Source organism: Sus scrofa, chromosome 10, assembly GCF_000003025.6.
Source record: "Sus scrofa isolate TJ Tabasco breed Duroc chromosome 10, Sscrofa11.1, whole genome shotgun sequence".
Classification (NCBI taxonomy): Eukaryota; Metazoa; Chordata; class Mammalia; order Artiodactyla; family Suidae; genus Sus; species Sus scrofa.
In genome coordinates this window covers 36,340,198-36,366,707 of record NC_010452.4, presented here as the reverse complement: position 1 = coordinate 36,366,707, position 26,510 = coordinate 36,340,198, and the positions used below count along the sequence as shown (strand labels likewise).

At 33.6% G+C, this 26,510-nt stretch overlaps 1 long non-coding RNA gene across 1 annotated transcript; it reads right to left on the bottom strand.

Annotated features, from left to right (window-relative positions):
• On the bottom strand, positions 7,395–24,929 carry LOC110255611. The gene is made up of 3 exons (XR_002336155.1): positions 24,720–24,929; positions 21,443–21,500; positions 7,395–7,635 (listed from the first exon to the last, which is right to left on the bottom strand). It is a non-coding gene; the product is annotated as an uncharacterized LOC110255611 (long non-coding RNA).

Here is a 26,510-nt window from a genome sequence, read left to right as displayed (position 1 = left end):
GAACTGATGTGAGCACTTTGTAGGTGTTCAAATATTAAACAACAATTCACAGGCTACTTCAGAATTTTTAATAGGGGGACTTGGAGTTCCCTTGGGTTCTCAGGACTTTGCTTCTTAAAAAATGCTTTTGCATATTAAAGCAAAAGTGAAATTCCAGATGTTTTCTACTTCAAGAATATATCAAAATCTAAATTTATTCATGACTATACTGTAAATAGTTAAGTAAATTAATCAGCTTGTTATTTTTAACATAGGTTGAATGTTTTAGTGCTATAAGAATAGTCTTAGCAAAATATGTAGAAGAAATTGTATTCCATAATTACAAAAAAAGGCAGCATCAATCACTTTATCAATTCTTGGCTAACTTCTATTTCTATTCTTCAGAAAAGAGGGAGTTATATAAGGACCTACAGATGTACCGCTAAATGCATAGGCATAAAGCACCAGATGCTGAAAGTTACAACAGAAGTAAATGGATAGTTGCCTGAGGCAACAATGTTGAATATTCAGTTGACCCTTGAACAATGTAGGGGGTTAGGGGTTCCCACCTCTATGCAATGGAAAATCCATATAGAAATTCCCCTAAAACTAAACTACAACTAGCCTATTATTGATCAGAAGTCTTACAGGTAACATAATTGATTAACATATATTTCATATATGTAATACTGTATTCTTACAAAGAAAAAGAAAATGTGAGAAAATATATTTGCTATGCTGCAAATATAAGTCTATGTTCTCAGTTTACAAGATAATATTGATGTAGGTACTGACAGATGATTTAAGTTACATGATACAAAACACTCTAGATGTTATCCGTAATGCTAGACATCAAAAATTTTACAAATGTGAAAAAGAAAGTCATGTGTTTACAGATATAAATCATGAGCTGATAACAAAGAAGTAATATGATTGCTTTATGCCAACATAATATAATCAATATGATTGCTTCACAGTAACCTAGCCTCTTCACTAATGAATCACTAAAATTTATACGGTACTCTAACATAAACCACAGCATTATCTTCTCAGATCCACCTCCTAGAGTCATGACAATAAAAACAAAAATAAACAAATGGGACCCAACTAAACCTAAAAGTTTTTGCGCAGCAAAGGAAACCCTAAATAAAAATACAGCCTACAGAATAGAAGAAAATATTTGAAAATGAAGAAACTGACAAGGAACAAACCTCCAAAATATATAAACACTCCTGTAGCTCAATACCAAGAAAACAAACAACCCTATTAAAAAATAGGAAGAAGATCTAAACAGACAATTCTCCAAAGAAGATATACAGATGGCCAAAAAACACATAAAAAGATGTTCAACATCACTCATTATTAGAGAAATGCAAATCAAAACCACTATGAGGTACCACATTACACCAGCCAGAATGGTCATTATCAAAAAGTCTACAAGCAGTAAGTGCTGTAGCATGTGTATAGAAATGGGAACCCTCTTATATTGTGGGTGGGAATGTAAATTGGTGCAACCACTATGGAAAACAGTATGGAGGTTCCTAAAAAAACTAAAAATTGACCTACCATTTGTTCCAGCAATTCCACTTTTGGGCATCTATCCAGAGAAAACCATGACTCAAAAAGATACATGTATCTCTATATTCATTGCAGCACTCTGTGCAATAACCAAGACATGGAAACAACCTAAATGTCCATCAACAGAGGAGTGGGTAAAGATGTGGTACATATACACAATGGAATATTATTCAGCCATAAAAGGGAATGAAATAATGGCATTTGCAGCAACATGGATTGACCTAGAAATTATCATGCTAAATGAAGTTAGTGACACCAACATCAAATGCTATCACTTACATGTGGAATCTAAAAAAAAGATACAATGAACTTCTTTGTAGAGCAGATATTGACTCACAGACTTTGCAAAACTTATGGTTACCAAAGGAGACAGGTTGGAGGGAAAGGGATGGGCTGGGTGTTTGGGATGGAAATGTGCAATTGAGTTGTGATGAGGGTTATACAACTATAAATATAATACAATTCATTGAGTTTAAACAATTTATATGGTATTAAGTAGTACAGTCATTCATAATACAGTATTGGAAAGTGTTAGTTTTAAAAAAAATACTGCTTACCTTTGATAATAAGCTGATAAGCAGTATCTCTGATTAGGAGAGAGAGGTATACTGTCTAGGAGTGTAATTCTTTGAAAGCAAAGCTATAAAACAGTAAGAAAACTAGTATATTAATAGTTTTACATTAAATATCACTCACCCTATGCCTGTGTAAGGACAGACTAATGTCTATATACATATTTTTTACAGTATATCCATTGAAAATTATCTGTGTATAAGTGATTTGTGCAACTGTATGAGGGTCACACTTAATATGAGGGTCACAATATGTATCTTCCACAAAATAAGAAAAAACTCCATTAACTTCAATTGTGATCAACCTTTAATAAATAAATCATTGTCATGAATATTTATTACTAGAATTTTAGGGAAGAAGATGATAATGCCATGGATGGCTAGTTTTGGGATTTTTAAGAATCTTCACATAAAAACAAACAGAACTGGATGGAAAAAACAAAAATTCGTGAATAGTATTTACAACAAAAACAGATGACTAAGTGTCTGGAGACATATTATTAAGACTTATAAGACCTGTGTATTATAAGGGCTATATGGTAAATATCAAAGGGAACTAACTGGATATTTGAAAAGCCTAGAAAAGAAGAATCCCACAAATCCAATTCTTTCCACTCCATTCCTTGGAAAGGACAGCATCAACACTTGAGATTTGTATGGTTAAATAATTAGATTTTATGAGATATTTAAAACTGCACATGTTCTATAATAATAAAATGTAGTAACATATTTAAGGGACTCAAAAGAAAATGTGAGCCAAGGATTTCCTATGCAGCCACACTGGTCATCAGCTGAAACACATACAGTTTTTGACTACCACACTCTTCATTGCATTCCAGAGGCCTATGTAAGTCTTAATTGGGCTGGAAAAGCTAAGACCCATGTGAAATCTCAAAACTGACTCACCCATGATGAAATCTCTTCAAGGAAGGACTCTATACTGAGGAAACATTTCTGGGAATGGAATCAAAATTGAGTAGGACAGAGACAATAAAGAGGAAAACTCTAAATAAAGGGAGCTTTGTGAATTACAAAACCTACCTTAAAATATACTTTCTTCTGAAAGTTTGGGAGACTCAATTCATGTAAAAATGAGCAATACAAAAGTGTTCAGGTCAGGTCCCATATAAGCTACAAGTATAAGAAAATAAAAAGTACACTATGGAGCAGAATAATATTCTTTCATAAATGCTTGCCCAGAAAACATTAAAAATATAATGTGTACTTCAAGATAAGCTAAGTATATTAAATATGCAAGGCATAAAATAAAGTCATAAAAATTCAGAAATAAGATGATAGAAGTTAAGAATGAGACTTTTTCAAAAAACCATAGGAGTATTGCAGAAGGTGTACAGGAGCAAGTAAATATAACATAATACCTTAATAGCAATTGACAGTACAAAGTGAGGATATTTTATAGATTAAAAAAGAGGTAAATAATTTGAAAGTAGACGTTATTGAAGGCAAGCACAAGCAATGTAAACCTAATATATGATAAAAATAGTACCTGAAGAAGAACCCTAATCAAGGACATGGAATATGTTAAAAATTATATTAAAATTATAATTAAACAAATTTCAAGTGTTCTTTTTAAAAGAGAAGACAAAATACTGCAAACCATTAACAGAAAAAAAAAAAAAAACGGGGCAGTCAAGCAACAATGCACAAGGTTTATATAAGAAAGTAATTTAGATTATCACAAAGTATTTGAGACTGCCACAGTTTATTCTACAGTAAAATGGGGTAACATATTAGTGGTATTCAAAAAAAAAAGAAAAAAGAAAATGTGAGTCAAGGATTTCCTACTCAGCAAAACTTAGCCTCCTTTCTAAAGCTATCAACTCTTACTGATATGTAAGTATTAATAAGATACTGTTTCCATCAGACTTTCCTCAGTTATCTCCTAGTGAAAGAGATTTGGGCAATGAAAAAAAACTAGAAATACTAGAAAGGTATGTACCTAAGGACTGATGGTAGGAGTTATGTACATAGTTAATTATAGAACTAAAATAGGGTCTTGAAGGGAGAACTTAGGCTGTATTATCTACTATTGTAGACACAGTGTAAAAACAAAAGTTTGAAGAGAATGTGAAGCAATCATATGCAGAAAAATACTTAAACTGTTTTCAGTAACTATCATTGATATTAATACAATTGTTAATCTGTTCACGAGTAATAGGCTATAAAGCAAAAGGATTAATCACAGAATTTCTAATTCTACTACCTTCTGTAGTCTTTAGAATCCAGATCTCTTTGTGGAAGAACAGGATGTATACAGATATAATATAGGATATGATAGAAAAGATTAGGTGAAAATCCTATAGTTATGTATTAGAACTAGGATTATTATTTAAGACTTTGTGAGGTTTTTTTTTTTGTTCCTTTTACCTATATGTATATATCTTTTTTATAGTCTGTTTCTCTCCATCTCTCTATTCCTTTCCTCCACATATGATATTTTCAGATCTGTAAACTTAGTAACAATGAGAATCCATATTTTTTCTTAAATTGTCATTTCCTTTTGAAAGAATCCAGGGCCAAAATAGAATTAGCTGATTCCATGTGTAAACTGAGTCAAGAACAACCTGTCATAACACATTGTAAGGTAGCTATCAACCAAGATTAATGCCACTTGGAAAGAACCAAAAGGACACAAGAAGCAATTTGGGAAGACCACCACTGTCTAAAGAGGGGACATTTGAACTTAATAAGTAAGAATTGCCATGAATGGAATCCCACCAAATATGTTTAAATCTCAGTTTATAATTGTATTACAAAAAAGAACTTAAAATATAATTTACGATCTTCTGAGGATGACAGGAATTAATTTTTGTATAAACCAGATAAAATATAAGAAATAACCATTTTTATGCACCTTTTCCTATCTGGTGGATATTCAGATATAAATGAACAATAATATCACTTTTTAAAGATATTGTAGTTAATAATGAAAAGCAAAATAACAATGAAAATAGAGCCATCTTGAAAACTTCCTCTAGATATTGAGCCCCTATGCATTTTAACATCAGAAGAGAGTGAAAATCCAAACAAATGCTTCTGCACAAAGGAGCACAGGTGAATCTATACCCATGCCAAAGAGACTGTACCTGATTCTGATCATGCCTTTGGGTCCAAGTTCAATTTGCAATAATTAAAAATGAGTGAATAAATTGCTAGCACACACCTTGTGTACACAATGAGCAAAATCCAGACTGTAAGAAATCCTAGAGTGAATGGTTTTATATCTTAAACAGATGAAAACCATAAGGAAATAATGTGAAGTAGAAATCTTTAGATTAAAATAAACAAAATACCAAGATAGTAAACATGCAAAACAAAATTATAATACCTAGAATTATATACTGAGGTGATGAATTCAAAAAGAAATGTAGGGAAATGATTACTAGGTATGTCAGAATAGTAGTTACTTTTGAGAGGTTGAAGAATGTGTGATTGATATTTGCACAAAAAGAAGTGCTTCTGAGTTGCCTGACAATACTCCCGAGGCTGAGTACTGATAACAGATGTGTTCATTTTATAATATTTCACTAAGATATTCATTTTTGTATTGATTTCTCTGTGTATTACTTTACAATAAAAAGTCAAAAGAAAAATTCAAGTTAGTTTTTAAAAAACAAAGTCTCTGTTGTAGAACTGAAATAAAGCCACAGAAGAACTTGTTTTGATTTCATCTACATAGATATTAAATTACGGATACATATACACATATACATACACATGTACCTACATATATTTACTTCAGCATCTACCTAAAATACCATATTCAATACATGTATGAATAAAAATTCTAAATGGCACCCTTCAACAGCTCATTGTAAAAGGCATTTAAAAATCATATATTTAAATAAATTTTAACATTGTGGAGTGACAGCAGCAAAATGGTAACATATTACTGCTAACTTCACTCCCCTAGACAAGAACACCTGTTAATAACTATTCATTCACAAGACACCACTATGAAAATCTAAGAACATGGGGCTAAGGATGAGGCACCTCCTACAACCCAGAGTCTGAGAGGGATTGCATTAAAAGAGTAAGAGGAATGGCTACATTCTGACCACAATCCTCATCCCCAAAAAAGTACATCACAGCACTGAAATCCCCCATGAGCCTATCATTTCTCCAGTGGGAAAAAGAGAGCCCAGGGTAGACATCCAGTTCCACCAGCATTGCATGTTGCTTTTCAGGAGGTCTGTTCTGGTCATACCTGACAGGAATCACAGGGGGTTCTGCATGGCTTGACCACTGGGAATCAGAATGTGATGGAGAAAAGGGGTGTGGTTTATAATACCCTAAAAACACCCAAGTCAAAATCCTACCAGCAGCTTTGCTCATCTGAAGAACCATAACAGTGGAGTACTGACCAGAGAATGTGGTAGGCTATCGGCCTGACTGATTTGAGATGCCAAACAAAGAGCCTGGCTAGCTTTGGGCGCTGGTTTGCCTCTCTGGCCTGGCAGGAAAGCTAATCTGTATCCCTGTCCACTGCTAAGTACAGTCTTTAGCGCTGCTGACCAGGAAACTTGACACAGGAGATGCCAGGAATCTGCATAGCTGATCTAGTAATCCTGATTACACACTAACCTAGCTAGTTTCCCTACATCTGCAGAGTAAAGACAGTGGCCTGGTCTGGCCAGAGAGCTTAGTATGCAGTTCTGCCTGATTTGGTTCCTGAACAGCCATGGTGGGCCTGAGGCCTGTTCTTCATTCTCAACTACTTAGGGAGATAATTTATAGCCCTGCCCAAAGCTAAATACAGCCTTCAGTCTGGTCCGACCAAGAAACCTAGCCAGAAATCTCAGGAGTCTGTGTAGCCCATCCCACAACCCTGTTTACAGCAGAACTTGAGCAGAGAGCCTGGCCAGAGGCCCTTCCCATGTGCAGAGCTAAGACAGTAGCCTGTTAAACCAAAGAAATGAGTGAAGAGATCTAATTTGATCCCCAAACAAGAGCCTTACCAGTCTTGGGAGCTATCTGGTAGAAAATTAATTTGTAACTATACCATTTGCTGAATACAGCCTTTAGACAGCCCACTAGGGAACCTGACTTAGAGTACACTGGCACATGAATAGCCCATCCTATAGCTTCACTTACAGTGGCATTTGAGCAGGGAGCAAAGCAAAACCAGTGGGTTCTGTCTGGCCAGGGAATTCAGTGCATAGTCCTGCATGATTCAGGTCCCTAAACAAGGAGCCATGCTGGACACCTGGGGGCACTTTCTCCCGCTCTGCCAGGGCAGGGAGGCTAATGCATAGCCCTATCTTCTGGTGAGTATAGTACCCTGTCCTGCTAGCTGAGGAAGCCTGATATGAGAATCCAGGCAACTCAGGATCCTTTCCTGAAGTCTTGCTTGGGCAAGGGACCAGACCAGGGAGAAATAGATGATATACTCAAAGCATTGAAACAAAAAATTCTCAAGCAAGAATACTATACCTGAACAAAAGAAGAGCAAAGCTGATCTTCAGAAATGCAGGAAAGATAATTTCTGTAACAAACAAAAGGTGAGGGAATTCATCAAAACTAGATCTTCCTTGCAAGAAATGGTAAAGGGATTTCTTCAAGTGGAAATAAAAGGACATCAATTAACATTATAAAAACCTATAAAGGTAGAGTAAAACTCACTGGTAATGAATATATAATCAAGGTCATATCTTTAATATAGTAATTATGGTGCATAATTCACTTATAACTCTAGTTTAAAAGTTTAAAAAATGTGTATTAAAATAATTGTGATCTATTATTTGATACATAATCTCCAAATTGAAGCTGTAATAATTATATGAAGTATGAATGGGTAGAGGTGAAAAAATGTAGTTTACAGATGCTATTTAAGCTCTTACCAGTTCCAACTAAGGTATTGTAATTAACATATTTTATGTAAACCTCATGGTAATTCCAAAAGAAAAACCCATAGGAGTCACACAAAAGAACCTGATAAAGATGCCAAACCATACTGATATTAAAAGTCATCAAATTACAAAAGAGGATATCAGTATTAGAATCAAGGAACAATAGATCTACAAAACAAAGAACAATTTACAAAATGGCAATAGTAGGTCCTTAATTATCAGTAATTATTTCAAAAGTTAATTGACTAAATTCTCCAATCAAAAGCAAGAGTAACTGAATTAATAAAAAAAATCTAACAATATGCTGCCTATAAGAGAAGCCTTTTAGCTTTAAAGACACATAGACTGAAAGTAAAGGATGGAACAAGATATTTTAAGCAAATGGTAACTGAAAAAAGTAAGGATAGCTATATTAGATAAAATTTACTTTAAAATGATTTTTAAAAATGACAAAGTAGGAGTTCCTGGTGTGGTGCAGTGGTTAATGAATCTGACTAGGAACCATGAGGTTGCAGGTTCGATTCTTGGCCTCGCTCAGTGGGTTAAGGATCTGGCATTGCCATGAGCTGTGGTGTGGGTTGCGGACACTGCTTGAATCCCGCATTGCTGTGGCTCTGGCGTAGGCCGGCGGCTGCAGTTCTGTTTGGACCCCTAGCCTGGGAACCTCCATGTGCCGCGGGAGCGGCCCTAGAAAAGGCAAAAAGACGAAAAAAAAAAAAAAGTGACAAAGTAGGTCATTATATAGGGATGAAGGGGTCAGCCCATCAAGAAGATATAACAATGGTTAATATATACTCAGTATTGGTGCACCTAAATATATAAAGCAAATATAGAACTAACGAGAAATAAACAGCAGTACAGTAATGGTTGAGTAATTTAATACTTCACTCTCAGAAACGGATAGGTCATCCAAACAGAGAATAAAAAAGATTTGAATGCTATAAACCAAGTAAGCCTAACAAATATATATAGGATATTCAAACATCAGAATACACATGATTTTTAAAGCCCACGTGGAATATTTGGAGGATAGATCATATGTAAGGGCACAAAATATATCTTTGTAAACTCAAGATTAAAGTCATGCTATGTACCTTCTATAAGCACAACAGTATGAAACTAGAAATTAATAATAAGAGGAAAACTGGAAAAGCTATGAATGCATGAAAAGTAAACAATACCCTGTTGAATAACTAATGGGCTACAGAAGAAATTAAGGGAAAAATTTAAAAATACAGAGACAAATGAAAAGGGTAATACAACATACGAAAATTTATGAGATGCAGCAAGAGCAGTATGAGGGATGTTTATGACCATAAATACAAACATCAAAAAAAAAAAAAAAAGAAAACTTCAAACAATCTAACTTTACACCTCATGGAACTAGAAAAAGAAAAACAAAGCTGAAAGTTAACAGATGGAAAAATGTTAAACATTAGAGGAGGAAAACATGAAATAGGGAAAAGGAAAACAATAGAAAAGATTAATAAAACCAAGAGTTGATTCTTTAAAAAAATAAAGCAAACTGGCAAATATTAGACTAACCAAGAAAAAAGACAAGGCCCAAGTCAATAATATTATAAATGAAATGAGACATTACAACTGATATCATAGACATCTACAGGATAATACAGACCACTATGAATAACTATATGTCAATAAACTGTACAACCTAGAAGAAATGGATAAATTCTTAGAAACATACAACCTACCAAAACTCCGTGAGGAAGAAATAGAAAGTATGAATAGACCAATTACTAGTAAGGAATTGCAAACCTCTAAACAGAAAACATACCCAGGAACAGATGATTTTACTAGTTAATTCTACCAAACATTTTAAAGGAATAATGCCAACATCTTCAAACTCTCCTAGGAAATTGAAAAGGAGGGTACACTCTTAAACTCATGTTACAAGGCCAGTATGACCCTGACACCAATGTCATATAATACATCATAAGAAAACTATAAGCCAATATTTTTCATGAACATACATGTAAAAATTCTCAACAAAATATTAGCATATTGAATTCAGCAGCATTTACTAGTATCAATGAGAAAGTGGGTTTGATCCCTGGCTGCACTCAGTGGGTTAAGGATCCTGTGTTGCTGTGAGCGGTAGTGTATGTCACAGACATGGCTTTGATCCTGTGTTGCTGTGGCTGTAATGCAGGCCAGCAGCTGTAGCTGTGATTAGACTCTTAGCCTGGGAAATTCTATATGCCACAGGTGCAGCCCTAAAAAAAGGGGGGGAGGGTCATACACTATATTAAAGTGGGATTCATCCTTAGGAATGCAAGGATGGTTCCAATATAAGCAAATCAATAAGTGTGATACACCACATTAATAGAAGGAAATATAAAATGTATATGATCATCTCAATGTATGCTGAAAGGTCACTGCACAAAAATTCAATATATTTATTTATGATAAGAACTCTAAGCCAATTAGATACAGAATAAACATACCTCAACATACAGAAGGCCATAAAAAATGAACCCACAGCTAACATCATATTCCCTGGTGAAAGGGTGAAACTCTTCTCTAAGATCAGGAGCAAGATGAGAGTATCTACTCTTACCACTTCTAGTCATATAGTACTAGTTAGGCTTTAGAATCGGAATGAAAGAAGTAAAATTGTCTCCATCTGCAGAAAACATGACTTTACATATAGAAAATTCTGAAGACTCCACCAAAAAAACTGCTAGAACGAGTAAACAAGTTTAGTAAAGTTGCAACATACAAAACCAACATACAAAAATCAGTAGCACGGGAGTTCCCGTCGTGGTGCAGTGGTTAACGAATCCGACTAGGAACCATGAAGTTGCGGGTTCGGTCCCTGCCCTTGCTCAGTGGGTTAAGGATCCGGCGTTGCCGTAAGCTGTGGTGTAGGTTGCAGATGCGGCTCGGATCCCGCGTTGCTGTGGCTCTGGTGTAGGCCAGCGGCTACAGCTCCGATTCGACCCCTAGCCTGGGAACCTCCATATGCCGCAGGAGCGGCCCAAGAAATGGCGAAAAAGACAAAAATAAAATAAAAATCAGTAGCATGTGTATACACTAAAACAAATGATCTGAATGAGAAATAAAATGATCTCATTTATAATAGCATCAAGAGAACAAATACTTAAACCAAGGAAGTGAAAGATCTCTAGACTTGCTTAAAACTGTAAGACACTGATAAAAGACATTGAAGGACAAAAGCAAAAAATGGTAAGATATCTTGTGATGGATTGGAAGAATTAATACTGTTAAAATGTGTATACTACACACAGTTGTCTATTGGTAGGGATTCTACTGAATCTAAATTCCAATGTAATTTTTTATAGAAGGAGAAAAAAAATCCAAAAATACACATGCAACTGTAAAAGACTCCAAATAGCTGAAGGAATCTGGGAAGGAACAAAAGACAAAGTATTCACTTCCAGATTCCAAACTGTATTTCAAAGCTATAGTAAACACTATGGTACTGCATAAAAATAGACCCATAGAGCAATGAAGCAGGATCAAAAGTCCAGAAATAAAGCTATGCATATGCAATCAAGTACTATTTGACAAAGGAGTCAAGAATACTCAATGAGAAAAGACAGTCTCTTCAATAAATGGAGCTAGTAAAATTGGATATTCACTTGGAAAACAATGAAACTAGACCCCTGTCTTTCACCCCTTGCAAAATTAACTCAAAATGGATTAAAGATTTAAATGTAAGACCTGAAACCAGAAAAGTACTAGAAAAAAATATAGAGAAAGATATTCTTGACAGGGGTCTGGGCAACAATTTTTGGAATATGACACTTAAAGCACAAGCAACAAAATCTAAAATTAAGAGGTAGGACTACATCAAACTAAAATCGTTCTGCTTGGTAAAGGAAAACATCAACAAAATGGAAAACAACATATGGAATAGGAGAAAATATTTGCAAATCATATCTGATAAGGGAGTAAAATCCAAACTATATTACAAAACTCATAAAAATAAGTAACAAAAAAAAAAGAAAAAATGGCCAAAATTCCTGAATAGACATTATTCCAAAGGAGATATAAATTGGCCAACAGGTACATGAAAAAAAGTATTCAACATCACTGATCATTAGTTAAATACAAATGAAAACCACAATGAGATATTACTTCATGTCTGTTGGAATGGCCTTATTAAAACATGAGAGATTACAAATGCTGGTGAGGATGTAGAAAAAAGAGAACTCTTGTGCACCAGTGGTGGGACTGTCAATTTGTACAACCATTATGGAAACCAATATAGAGATCCTTTTAGAAATGAAAAATAGAACTATCAGATGATCTAGCCATCCTAATTCTGGATGTATATCCAAATATATTGAAGTAAGACCCTCACAGAGCTATCTGCATTTACATGTTCATAGAAGCATAAATAAGGAAATTGTGCTATTTGTGACAACATGGACAAATCTTAAGGGCATTATGTAATGGGCTAAGATAGAGGATGATAAATACTGTCGTGGAATTTAAAACAACTATGTTCATAGTAAAAGATATGTGTTTGTCAAAGCCTGGGAATGGGAGTTGTGGGAAATTTGGTGAAGGTGGTCAAAGGTACAAACTTATTATTATTAGATGAGTAAGTACTGAGGAGAGGATGAGTAAGTACTGAGGAAAGGAGTACTATGGTTAATACTGTTGTATGGTCTATTTAAAGTTTCTGAGAGTAAATCCTTAATGTTCTCATTCCAAGGGAAAAACTGTTTTGTAACTATATGAGGTGATAAATGTTAACTTAGATAATCATTTTCAGCATATACATTTATATGTTATGTTTACATATATACATTGTTACATATGTATGTTAAGTCATGCTGTACTCTGTACACTGCATATGTCAATTACCTCAGTGAAACTGAAGTCACTGTGTATATACTCAGTTTTTGTTGTGATCCTTCTAATTAATAGTTAAAAACTCAACCAGTTCTTAGTTCTCCTCCCAGTCTGTGTCAGAATTACATTCTATTACTGATTAAGCATTATTTTTTTCATGTGGAAAGTGGTCTCCGTTCGTCTTCACAACAAAGGCAATAGGCTACTATTTTTCTCCCTCAGAATTATATTGATTTTTATGAATTAAGAGTAAAACTCTTTGACAACCATTTCTATTACACATTTTGACTTTGTAGGCACATTTGGAGACATTTCAACTTTATACTGTGTCTATGTGCCTATGAGTAAGGTCAAGGAGGCTGAAATTTTGTTTGTTACAGTGCTGATTTTTCGCTGTTATATGAGCATTCTACTTTGCCCTAGAATCAAATAACTTTACCTAAAAGAAACTTGTAAATCACTTCCATACTCAAGTTTCTAGATAGTTTCTTATACCAGGTTTAATTTAAACCATTAGCTGCTACACATTTCCTAGAGTTTGAAGATTTTATATTTTCCTGTTGTCAGCGTCCCATACTCCCAATCTTTTCCCAAAACATTTGCTCAAATAATTTAACATTCTTATTTGAATTATCTTTTTCAGATGGATAAAGAGCATGCTTGTTACAACATTTCAGTTTTGAAGAGTATCTCCAAGTATAACTACACTCCTAATAATTTTTTAGAAGTATACTTCTTTTTCTTATTTTCAACAGCCATATCTTTTACTCCTTCTTTGTTTTTTTCCTTTCAATATACCACTAGCTTTTAAAATCAAGGAATTTTATTATATTTATAGTTGTACAGTGATCATTATGACCCAATTTAACAGCATTTCCATCCCAAATACCCATATCATCCCTCTCCCTCAAACCTGTCTCCTTTGGTAACCGTAAGTTTTTCAAAGTCTGTGAGTCATTGTCTGCTCTACAAAGAAGTTCATTGTATCTTTTTTTTAGATTCCACATGTAAGTGATAGCCTATGACATTTGTGTCACTGAATAACTTTACATAGCATGATAATTTCTAGGTCCATCCATGTTGCTGCAAATACCATTATTTCATTCATTTTTATGGCTGAGTAATATTCCATTGTGTATGTGTACCACATCTACTTTATCTACCCCTCTGTCGATGTACATTAAGGTTGCTTCTATGTTTTCACTATTGTATAGAGTGCTGCAATGAACATAGGGTTACATGTATCATTTTGAGTCATGGTTTTCTCTGGATAGATGCCCAAAAGTGGAATTGCTGGATCAAATGGTAATTCTATCTTTAGTTTTTTGAGGAATCTCTATACTGTTTTCCATAGTGGTTGCACTAATTTACATTCCCACCCACAATATAAGAGCGTTCCCTTTTCTCCACACCCTCTCCAGCATTTACTGCTTGTAGACTTTTTGATAATGACCATTCTGGCTGGTGTAGGGTGGTACCCTCATAGTAGTTTTAATTTGCATTTCTCTAATAATTGGTGATTTTGAATATCTTTCATGTGTTTTTGAACAATCTGTACGTATTCTTTGGAGAATTGTTTAGATATTCTGCCCATTTTTTGATGGGATTGTTTGATATTGAGCTGCCCAAGGTATTTATATATTTTAGAGATTAATCCCTTATCATTCGGGATAAATATGCAAATATTTTCTCCCATTCTCTGGGTTTTCTTTTCATTTTGTTTAGGCTTTCCTTTGCTGTGCAAACCTTTTAAGTTTAATTAGATCCCATTTGTCTTTTCTCCATTGTATATTCTTTACTCCTTTATCTTAGATTAGTTGACTCTGGGTGCGTGGGTTTAATTTGGGGCTCTCTATCCTGTTCCACTGATCTATATTTCTGTTTTTGTGCCGTATAATACAGTCTTGATAAGTGTAGCTTTGTAGTATAGTCTTAAGTTAGGTAGCCTGATTCGTCCAGCTCCATTTTTTTCCCCGCCCCTCAGGATGGCTTTGGATATTCTCATTCTTTTGTGCTTTCAAACAAACTTTAGGGATTGCACTGCATGTGTAGATTGCCTTGGGAAGTATAATCATTTTGATAATATTGACTCCTCCAATCCAAGAGCATGGTATATCTTTCGATTTTGTCTGTGTCATCTTTGATTTCTTTCATCTAGCTGTATTTTCTTTCTTTCATCAGTGTCATAGTTTTTAGAGCACAGGTCTTTTGTCTCTTTACATAGGGTTATTCCTAGCTATTTTTGTTTCTTTTTTATGCAATGGTTAATGGGATTGTTTCCCTAAATTCTCTTTCTGATCTTTCATTGTTAGTATATAGAAATGCAGTTGATTTATGTGTATTAATTTTGGATCCTGCAACTTTACCAAATTCATTGATGAGCTCTAACAGTTTTCTGGTAGCATCTTTAGGATTTTCTAGTTATAGTATCATGTCATCTGCAAACAGTGATAGTTTTACTTATTCCCTTCCAATTTGGATTCCTTTTATCTCTTTTACTTCTCTGATTTCCATCACAAGGACATCCAAAACTATGTTGATAGTAGTGGTGAGAGCAGACATCCTTGTCTTGTTCCTGATCTTAGCAGGAATTCTTGCACTTTTCACTACTGAGAATGATGTTAAGCTATGTGAAGGATCTAACTACCATTTAAAGAATACTCTACCCAATAGCATCTTAATACATATAATTTTTATCTGTTTATGGAATACATCAAAAATAGAACATATCTTAATAACAAAACAAATCTTAACTACCTTCAATAAGTTCCAATCAGTCATACTCCGTTTCCTGACCACAGTAAAATCAAATAATAAATAACAGAAATACAATAAGAAAATCTCTGAACACATGGAAAATAACTAACAAACTTTGCAGTAATCAAAGACGGAGTTTCAAAGTTAGTGACAAAAATAGATGGAATTGGGTGAAAATGCAATATATCAATATATGTAGGACACAAATGCATTATTTCTGAGAGGAAAAAAAGGAGGAAATATTTTTAATCCGTAACCCAATTTCTACTTCAAGAGACTAAAAAAAGAGAAAAAAAAATTAAATCCAATGTAGGGATAAGGAAATAAATAATAAAAGTAGAAATTAATAAAATTGAACCTGAAAAAATAAACCTGAGAAAATCAATGTATCAAAGGTTTGTTCAACGAAATCAATAAAGTTGATAAATATCTAGAAATACTGACAAATATGAGAGAAGATATAAATATCAAATTCAGAAAGGGAAGGGCATAACAGTTCCTAAGCCATTTCCCAAATTTGAAAATCACAAATTCGCAAAATTAATATAGGTATTCTGAACAGACCCATTACCTTTGAAGAAAATAAATTTTATAATTTCACTTCTTCCAAATACATATACTTCAGTTCTCATGCTTTCACTGGAGGATTCACGCATGCATTTAAAGAAGAATAAACATCAATTTTATAAAATCCAGAATAAAGGTCACTAGAGAACCCTTCCCAGCTCATTTGATAAGAATACTATCATCCTGATTCCATAATCAAAGATAGTGCAAAAAGGAAAACTATAGACCAAAATCTCTCAAGCACATAGATGCAAAAATCCTCTAGACAATATTAATAAATTAAATCCAGTGATATATAGAAAATAATGCACTGAATAGGGTTTCTTCCAGGTATGTAAGGCTAGTTCAATATTTAAAAATTAGTCAATATAATCAACCATAGTAATAGGCTATAGGAAAAAAAACATATGATCATAAGCAACTGACAAAGAAAAATCATTTGACAAAATTGATACCTATTTATTATAAAAACCTTCAACAAACTGATAATAAAGGAGAATTCCCAAAGTTAATAGGAATGAGTGTGTGTGTGTGTGTATCTACAATGAACGTCATACTTAGTGGTGAACTGTTGACCATTTTCTGATTGGAGTCACTCTAGGAGATCTACTCTCGACAATACATTCAGCATAATACTGGAAATTGTAGCCACTGAACTAAGCTAAAATAAATTGCATATATATTGGAAAGTAAGAAAAAATTGCACATGCAGGTGACTGGTTGTCTCATTAGAAAATCCCAAGATCTACAAAAAAAAAAAAAAAATCTTCTCAAAGCTATTAAGTGAGTTTGGCAAGGTTGCCAGACAATATATCAAAATACAAAGTTAACTGTCTCTATAGGTTAATAAATGTCTCATGAAAACCAAAATTAAGCATGTAAAAATATTTATGGTTCCTCTGATGAAGTCATATGCGTATAAATTTAAGAAAACACATAGACTGTCTATACCATGAATATTCCAAAATGTGGATTAAAGAAATCAAAGAAGTTCTAAGCCAATGGAGACAGACACTGTGTTTATGAATTAGAAAATTTACCAGAAGGATATGATCTTAATTATTTCTAAGCTGATCCATATGTTTAATGCAATCTCTATCAGAATCTTAACAATCTGTTTTTATACACAGAAAAGCTTATTTTAACACTTGGGTGGAATGTACAAGCCCTAGAATTTTGAAAAAACAAGAATATAATGAAAGAAATTTCTCAACCCAGCATCACAGCTTATTATAGAGTTATAGAAATCAAGACTTTATGATATCTCTGGAGAAATAGACACAAAAGACAAAAGGGACAAACTAGAGAACTCGAAGTTTAACCAACCTATCTTTTCCCAACTGATGTTTTGGCAAGGATACCAAAGCAAATCTATAAAGAAAGGAGCAACTTTTCAACAAATGATACTGAAGCAATTTTATACCTAAATTAATCTTAAATGTTATATCTTGTATAGAATTTAACTAAAATGTGGAACTATAAAATATTTAGATATAAATGGAGAAAAAATATTTTGGATCTAAGGCTAGTTACAAAATTCTTATAATTGAAACTAAAAGCACAGTCCATAAAAACCACATCAAAATGAGAACCTTTTGGCTGTTAAAGACCCTGTGAAGAACATAAACGGATAAACTAGGAATTGGGAAATATATTTCAAATAACACATTTGACAAATAATTGTATCTAGAGTATATAAAGGTCTCTCAAAACAGTAAAAAACAAAACAAAGTAAAATGGAAAATAGGTAAAATGAATGAATAGACATTTCACTGACAATGCTATATAGGTGGAAAATAAGACCATAAAAATATGCTCAACATTATCTGCCATAAGAGAAAGTCAAATTAAGACCAAATTAAGGTGTTAGTAGTTTCTATCAAAATAATTAAAACTGAAAAAAAAATGTGGTAATACCAAATGCTGTTACCACATCTAGACAAAATTTTCATTCATGCAATGCTTCAAGGAATATAAAATGATCCAGCCACTCTAAAATACTGGTTGCAGTTTCTTTAAAAATCTAAACATGCACTTTCCATATGATCCAGCATTTGAACTCTTAGGCATTCATTTCTAATAAATGAAACCTTTTGTTCACATGGTATTTGTAAACAAAAGTTGTAGCAGCTCCATTTGTAATAGCTGCAAACTGGAATGTTTAATATGTGAATGGTTAAATATACAGTGGTACACCCATGTCTTCAAATACTATTCATCGTGAAAGGGACTGTGATGTACATAACAGCTTGGATAGATGCAGTCTGAAAATTACCTTAAGTATCAAAAGTCAGTCTTTGAAATGTTACATGTTCTTTGATGCTGCTTATATAGCATTCTTTAAACAACAAAATCATAGAGATAAGAGGTGGTGGTGTAGACAGGTATCTTAAGAGAGCAACATGTGTGATCCTTGATGAAACTGTTCTGTATCTTCACTTACACACTGGCCACATAAATGTGATAAAATAGCACTAAACAAAAGCACATAAAATTAGCACATGTTAAACTATGGACATAAATAAGGTCAAAGGATTTCTAAAATGGCATATCCTCCCTGGGATTTATAGTATAGGGCCCTCTGTGTTATTTCTTAGAACTCAGGTGATTCTACAACTATCCCAAAGCAAAACACCAAAAATATAGAAAAAATATACTTAAATTGTTCAGTCATTTAGGGAATATAAGAAAATGTAAAAAGGAAATCTGGATTCTTTTCCTTCCTTTAGTATTATGAGATCTGTTTCTTGAAAGACATATACTTCCTTAAGTACCTGGGCACACATCTAAATATTTTCCATTTCAACCACTGTGGACTTCATTGTTAAAAATATTGTCTGGACAAGTCATTTTATCTGAAGAGAAATGAATATTTCTTGTGTAATTCAATCCTATTTACAGAAAATGATAAAGTTTTCTATTAAAGTTGTAATATTTCAAAATAGCAAGAGTACTTTTATTAGTGCCTAGCATCCTGATTCCTTAGTATTTAAATTGAAAGACTTAAAAGTTAAGGTTTCATTTAAATTCTTAAAATTTACTAGTTTACACTTGCACACAATAGCTTGAAGAGCATGTCTAAAAAGAAAGCTATCAGTAGACTGAATGAAATCCCTGTCAAGATTCCAATAGCATTTTTTAAAGAAGTAGAAAAACAATCCTAGAATTTGTATGGTACCACAAATGACCCTGAATAGACAAATCCATATGGAGACTAAAGAAAATTGCTGGAGGTATCACAATTCCTGAATTTTAAACTATACCACAGACCTATAATAATTGAAAGGATATGGTACTGGCAAAAAATGAAAAAGACACATCAAGAAATGGAACAGAATTGAGAGCCTGGAAATAAATTCCTACATATGAGGCCAACTATTTGATAAAGGATCCAAGAACATAATAGAGAAAACACAATTTCTTCAAAATTAATGATGCACAAATTGGATATTCACATGTAAAAGAATTACTATAAACCCCTATCTTTGACCACCCACAAAAATTAACTTGAATGGATTAAAAACTTAACTATAAAACCTGAAACCATACAATCCTAGAAGGAAACATAGAGAAAAAATTTCTTGACATGGGTCTTGGCAATAATATTTTTTGGATATAACACCTAGATCAAAAGAAATAAAAAATATGCAAATGATGGGGTGCCCCGTCGTAGTGCAGCAGAAATGAATCCAACTAGGAACCATGAGGTTGCAGGTTTGATCCCTGGCCTCACTCAGTGGGTTAAGGATCTGGTTTTGCCATGAGCTATGGTGTAGGTCGCAGACATGGCTCAGGTCTGGTGTGGCTGTGGCTATCGCTGTTGCTGGCAGCAACAGCTCTAATTAGACCCCTAGCCTAGGAACCTCCTTATGCCACACGTGTGGCCCTATAAAGACAAAAGACAAAAAAAAAATAATGCAAACGAGACTACATCAAACTAAAAAACTTCTGCACAGCAAAAGAAACAATCAACAAAATTAAAATGCAAGCTATTGAACAGGCAAAAATGTTTGCAAACCACACATCCAAAGGAGTTAATATCCAAAATATGTAAAGAACTTATACAACTGAATAGCAAATAAATAATCCAACCTAGAATTGAGCAAAATACTGAATAGATATTTTTCCAAAAATACATTCAAATGGTCAACAGCTACATGAAAAGATGCCGAACATCACAAATCATCATGACACTGCAAATCAAAACCACAATGAGATATCACCTCTTGCCTGTTAAAATGGCTATTATCAAGAAGACAAAAATAATAAATACTGGTAACATACGGAATAAAAGGAACCTTTGTGTACTGTTGGTTGGAATATCAATTGTTAAAGCCACTGTGGAAGACAGAGAAATTCCTCAAAAAATTAAAAAGAGAATTATCATATGATACAGCAATTCCACCTCTGGGTTTTTTTTCCAGAGAAAACAAAAAAATGAGAAGATATATGCACTCTGTGTTCATATGGTAGTATTTACAAGAGTCAAGACAGGGAAACAACCTAAGTGTCCATCATGAGATAAAGAAATTATGGTATATAGAGTTGATTATTTAACTAATAATCTGAACATTACAGGTCCATTTACTCTCATGTTTTTTTTTCTGAAGTAAATACTACATTACTACATGATCCAAGATTGTTTGAATCCAAGGATGTAGAATGGAATTGGCTGAAGCAGTCAAAAAGTACAAACTTCCAGTTATAAGAGAAATAAGTACTAAGAATATAATGTAAAATGTGATGACTGGAATTCCCATTGTGGCTCAGCAGTAATTAACCTGACTAGGATCTGTGAGGATGCAGGTTCAACTCCTGGCTTTGCTCAGTGGGTTAAGGATCTGGCGTTACTGTGAGCTGTGGTAAATGTTGCAGATATGACTCTGATCCCATGTTGAGATATTTGGTTAGAAAACCAAGTTTGCATAGGCCAGCAGCTGTAGCTCCAATTTGACCCTTAGCCTGGGAACTTCCATATGCTGCAGGTGCAGCCCTAAAAAGTTAACAAAATATATTTTTAATGTGATGACTGAGGTTAAAACTGCTGCATGGTATATTTAAGAACTGATAAGAAATTAGATCCTAAGAGTTATCACAGGAAAAAAAACTTTTATGTTACTTTGTGAATTGATGGGTGTTAACTAAACTTATCATGGTCATCATTTCACAGTATATGTAAATCAGTTATGCTTTATACCTTATACAGTGTTTGATATCAATTACATCTCAATAAAACTGGAAGAAAAAAATTCTATAAGAGTATAAGGTACTTACCAATAATGAAGCGGCCTGTGGTTCTCTCCTCTCCGTTTTTCTTTATACTGATGGGTACCTACAAAATATTATAGTATGCCATACTGGTAACCACAAAAACTTGGTTTTCTAACCAAATATCTCAAATCCATCTAAGGCCATGATTTCAAACTATCTTCAATCTGTGTTTCTACCCAAAATAGAACTTGGAAATATAGTTATTACAAATTTTTGTCATTTTAGTTTTTGTTTCAAAGCATGTAAGACTGAGAAATATTTTTCTCTTACCCACCCATTTCAGGCAGTAAGAACTCTAGAGGCTTCCTAAGTAGACAGGGCCATGAGGCCATGTGGCATATGATAGTCACAGTATAGCTTCCTTAGGGTAATTTATTATCGGTTTACCTGACAAGAACTCTGAGTTCTACAACTGTTAAGTTAAATAGATCTGAATTCAACTACTTTTGTGTAAAAGAGGAAATAAGCTTCCTCTCTTCCCTCTTTGGATTATGTTTAATCTTTCAGTTTAATTTCAACTTACTATATATTACTCGTTTTTTCTACATGTCAGACACTGTAGTAGCCGCAAAAACAAATAGGATACCTAGGAAAAATCTGGTGCCTAATCTCAAAAATATTTAGAAACTGCCCAAGTGAGAAGACCACTGCAGAAGTAAAGTATAATAAATATTATAAGAAAAGGAAACTTGTTTTTATGTTAATTTCTCTTTTTCTTATGCTAATTATGGATCCTAAATAAATAGTTTGTAAATAACACTATGGAATCATTATGGCAGTCAAATTAAGGACAACCCAGTAAAAAGCCACATGATCTCTTATGAAATTCTGTTTGAGAAAAAAATAGAAATAAGGAAAACCACAACAGCCCTTAAAATTTTAGGCTTAATAATACATCTCTCTTGATAGATCTTTCTCTGAATTTTGTTGAAAATAGAATTCAAGGCCACAAAGAGAAATATGGTCATTTTGTTCCAAAAGGTTAATGAATAATTTCTCTATTAATCGTCAGTAAAAAGTAGAATATGCACTTTTCCCTCATTATATATATATATATATATTTTTTTTTTTTAACTTATGGTCATACCCATGGCATATGGAAGTTCCTGAGCCAGGGATCAAATCTGAGCTGCTGCAGCTATGGTAACATCAGATCCTTAACCACTGCACCAGGGTGGGGATCAAACCCTGCCTCCACAGCAACCCAAGCCAATGTAATCAGATTCTTTTTTATTTTTTTTAACTTGTGAAGGTTTGTTTTTTTATTTTTAATTTTTTGGGGGGATAATATATAGAAAGCTTTATTTAATATGAGAGAGGTTGGTCTTATTTGTTTATCTTCATACAAGTGGTTAAGGCCATCACCAGGATTTTAAATTTTTTGTAACTTTTAATTTAAAAATTTTTTAAATGAATTTTTAGAATAAATTTTATTGGGGTATTATTGATTTATAAAGTTGTGTTAGTTTCAGGTGTACAGCAAAGTAAATCAGTTATACATACATTCCTTTTCAGATTTCTTTCCCACATAGGTTACCACACAGTTGCATAGATTACTCTGTGCTATACAGTACGTCCTTGTTACCTATTTCTTCTATATACACTAGTGTATATATGCCAATCCCAACATCCTAATTTATCCCTCCTGCCCCACATTTCCCCTTTGGTAACCATAAATTTGGTTTCAAAATCTTTGAGTTTATTTCTGTTTTGTAAGTTCTTTTATATTATTTTATTAGATTCTACATATTAGTGACCTCATATGATATTTGTCTTCGTCTTTCTGATTTATGTCACTTAGTATGATAATCTCTAGGTCCATCCATGTTGCTGCAAGTGGCATTATTTCATTTTTTTTTTTAATGGCTGAGTAAGCTTCCATTGTATGCATGTACCACAGCTCTTTATTCACTTCTCTTTGCCGGACATTTTGGTTGCTTCTACACCTTGGCTACTGTAAATAGTGCTCCTATGAACACTGGGGTGCATGTATCTTTTCAAATTATGGTTTTCTCCATATATATATGCCCAGGCATGGGATTGGTTATCATTGTGGTATGGTAGTTTTATGCTTAGTTTTTTAAGGAACGTCCATATTGTTCTCTATAGTGGTTGCACCAACTTACATTCCCACCAACAGTGTCAGAAGGTTCTCTTTGCTCCATGCCCTCTATAGCATTTATTGTTTGTAGATTTTTTGATGATTGCCATTCTGATTGGTGTAAGGTGTTACCTCATAGTTTTGATTTGCATTTCTCTAATAACTAGCAATGTTGTGCCTCTTTTCATGTGCTTTTTGGCCACCTATATGTCTTCTTTGGAGAAGTGTTTCTTTAGATATTCTGCCCATTTTTTGATTGGATTGATTGTGTTTTGGATTCTTAACTCACTGCACCAGAACTGGAATTCCTTCCTCATTATATTCTTTACACTGACTTCTTGGATAAGCTATTTGGTGGTGGGAGGAACTTCAGGTTCCATTTTTTTTTTATTGCAAATTCATATCTTAATTTCTAGCAATACATATTTTTAGAATGTTGGCAGGTACTGGTTTTTACCAAGTCCTCCTAATTGTTACATATAGTCATTTAGATTGCTTAGATCTGAATATTTATAAGTTAAGAAAATAACCTGATGACATATTCTAATACTTCTATCTAACTTTCTTTGTTTAATAATATGCTAACAATTTCAGCACTCTGTAACATCTTTGTCTCTCTGACAGAACAAAGTCCTAGCATATTTCCTGAAAACTTAGATTCCCATGTTCTGGAAGTCATAGTTCATGTTTCATTCACTTTAAAAAAAGCTTATTGATCACTTTGTATATAATATCCTGGAGAGGGTTCTAAAGATGTATTTATGCCTCTTATTTCAATAGTCCTTTAGTTCTGTCTTCCTGGCTTGCACATTTTAATGCCTACATTATAGCACCTTTGACACGGGGAAGGTACAATTTTATAAATGAAGGCTAGATGAATAGACATTTCTTTCCTAGGGTTAAAACCTGGGTGAACCACAGAATTCAGGGCAATGCCCTTATGATGATTGTCCTTAACACACCGGAAGCATTACCTGTGATCTTAGAAAAGTCCAGAACTCCCAGGGCCTCCTCAATCCTTCAGTCTGTGGGTAACTGTATTCCACAGATGTCAGAAAACAGGATAGAATACTTCCAAACTGACTACAATTTTAGAATGTGTAAACATTCAGAGGAATAGTTTCATGTGGATTTTAGAGGTTGAAATGTACTGCCAAGAAAGTTTATCACCTATCTTACCGGGTGGCCATATTTTCAGAAAGAATTAGAAGTGGCCTTTTGGGGAAGCAGGAACCGATGGATTAGGTTCATCTCAAAGCACTTGTGACTGTAAAAGATGATCCTCTAATAATCAGGATGTTAGCTCCATGTTCTGGAAGCATTCCAATTCTGTAGTTATTTCTGCCTTTCTCCCTGAAGTTTCACTGGAATTATTTTTCTTTGCCTTTCCTGGAAAGAAAAAGTAAAAAGCAAATAAGGCCATGTCTAGTCAAAGAAACACTACTGCAATTTAATATTATTTACCAAAATTTTAAGAATAAAATGAATATATACTTTCTTATATTTAATTATGTGCTTCAAACAGATATTTACTCAGATAAAGGTAATTCCAAATAGACATAGTCCAATCAATATGAAGTACATGTGGAAATTTGAAATTTTCCAGAAATGTTCTATTTACAATATAATTGGGAAAAAAAATCAGCAGACAACACAACATTTTCACTTTTTCAAATAATGAGAGTTTATTCTAAAGAGTATTAACATGTTTAACTGGCAATTCATGCTTTTGAGGGCTCTGGTTTATTTAGATTTACTTGTGTATTTAAAAATCTCCTTCTTACTAGTGACAAAGTTGTAATAGTTTAAAAGTGAATTAACACATTTTAAGAATTGTTTCAATATCATCAATTCATTTTATGCCTCATTTTATAAAGAACTCCAAAATTTCAAAGAGAGCTTTGATATTGCCCTGGCCCAGTCTTTTGAGGAACTGAGAACTTTATAAAGTACTTCAATTATAAAGACCGTTTTTAAAAAAAGAAAGGAAGATGAAGAAATATGCACATTAGAGCAGAAGATCAAAGCATATTAGACTTCCATTATATATTAACAGTAGAGATTTGTATATATTTACATGCATTAAGTAAACTATACCAGTAGTAATAGCTTGTTCATTTATTTCTTCAAGAATGCAGATTAATATATCTATCCATCATCTATCTATCATTGCTAGTTAGCTAGTAGTGATTTTCAGTTTATCGAAGATAGCCTAGGAAACAACTTTTCAGTAGCTCTGAAGGAACTGCTCCAAATTCCAGTGTATTTTACTAAGTGAAGTTTGGAGATACATATGAGCATAATATAAATATACTGGTCAGGGCCCACCTGCTATGAATCTTAACTTTGCCCACTATAAATAATAGGGTTTTAGTTTTATTATTATTTTTTTATGGCTTCACCCTCAGCATATGGAAGTTCTTGGGCCAAGGATTGAATCTGAGCCACAGCTGGGACCCACAATGTTGCTGCGGCAGCACTGGATCCTTCAACCCATTGCCCCAGGCTAGGGATAGAACCCACACCACAATGATCCAAGCCACTCTAGTCAGATTCTTAACCCACTGAGTCACAGCGGGAACTCCAATAGTAGTGTTTTAATCCTTTGCAAACAAGGCAGTTGAACTAGTTCATTTTTCTCAGCTCTGAGATATTCTAACTCTCTAGAAGAGAAAAATCTTCATTTACTTAAAATGAAGACATATATTTAAGACACAGGGAGCCATTCTGATGCATTCGTTGTGTCAATTTACTAGCTGTAACTAATTTTAACTATTTTACGCAACTAAAAAAAGCATAAAGTAGGTGATCGCCTATGTTTACATTTTTTACTTAGCATGTACCTGAGGTATTAGATAAACATTATGTATAGTTTTTACTCATTAATTAATTAAAATTAATCATATACCTAAATTTGCATGGAAATACAAAGAACCTAGAATAGCAAAAATGTTTTGTGAAAGATGAATA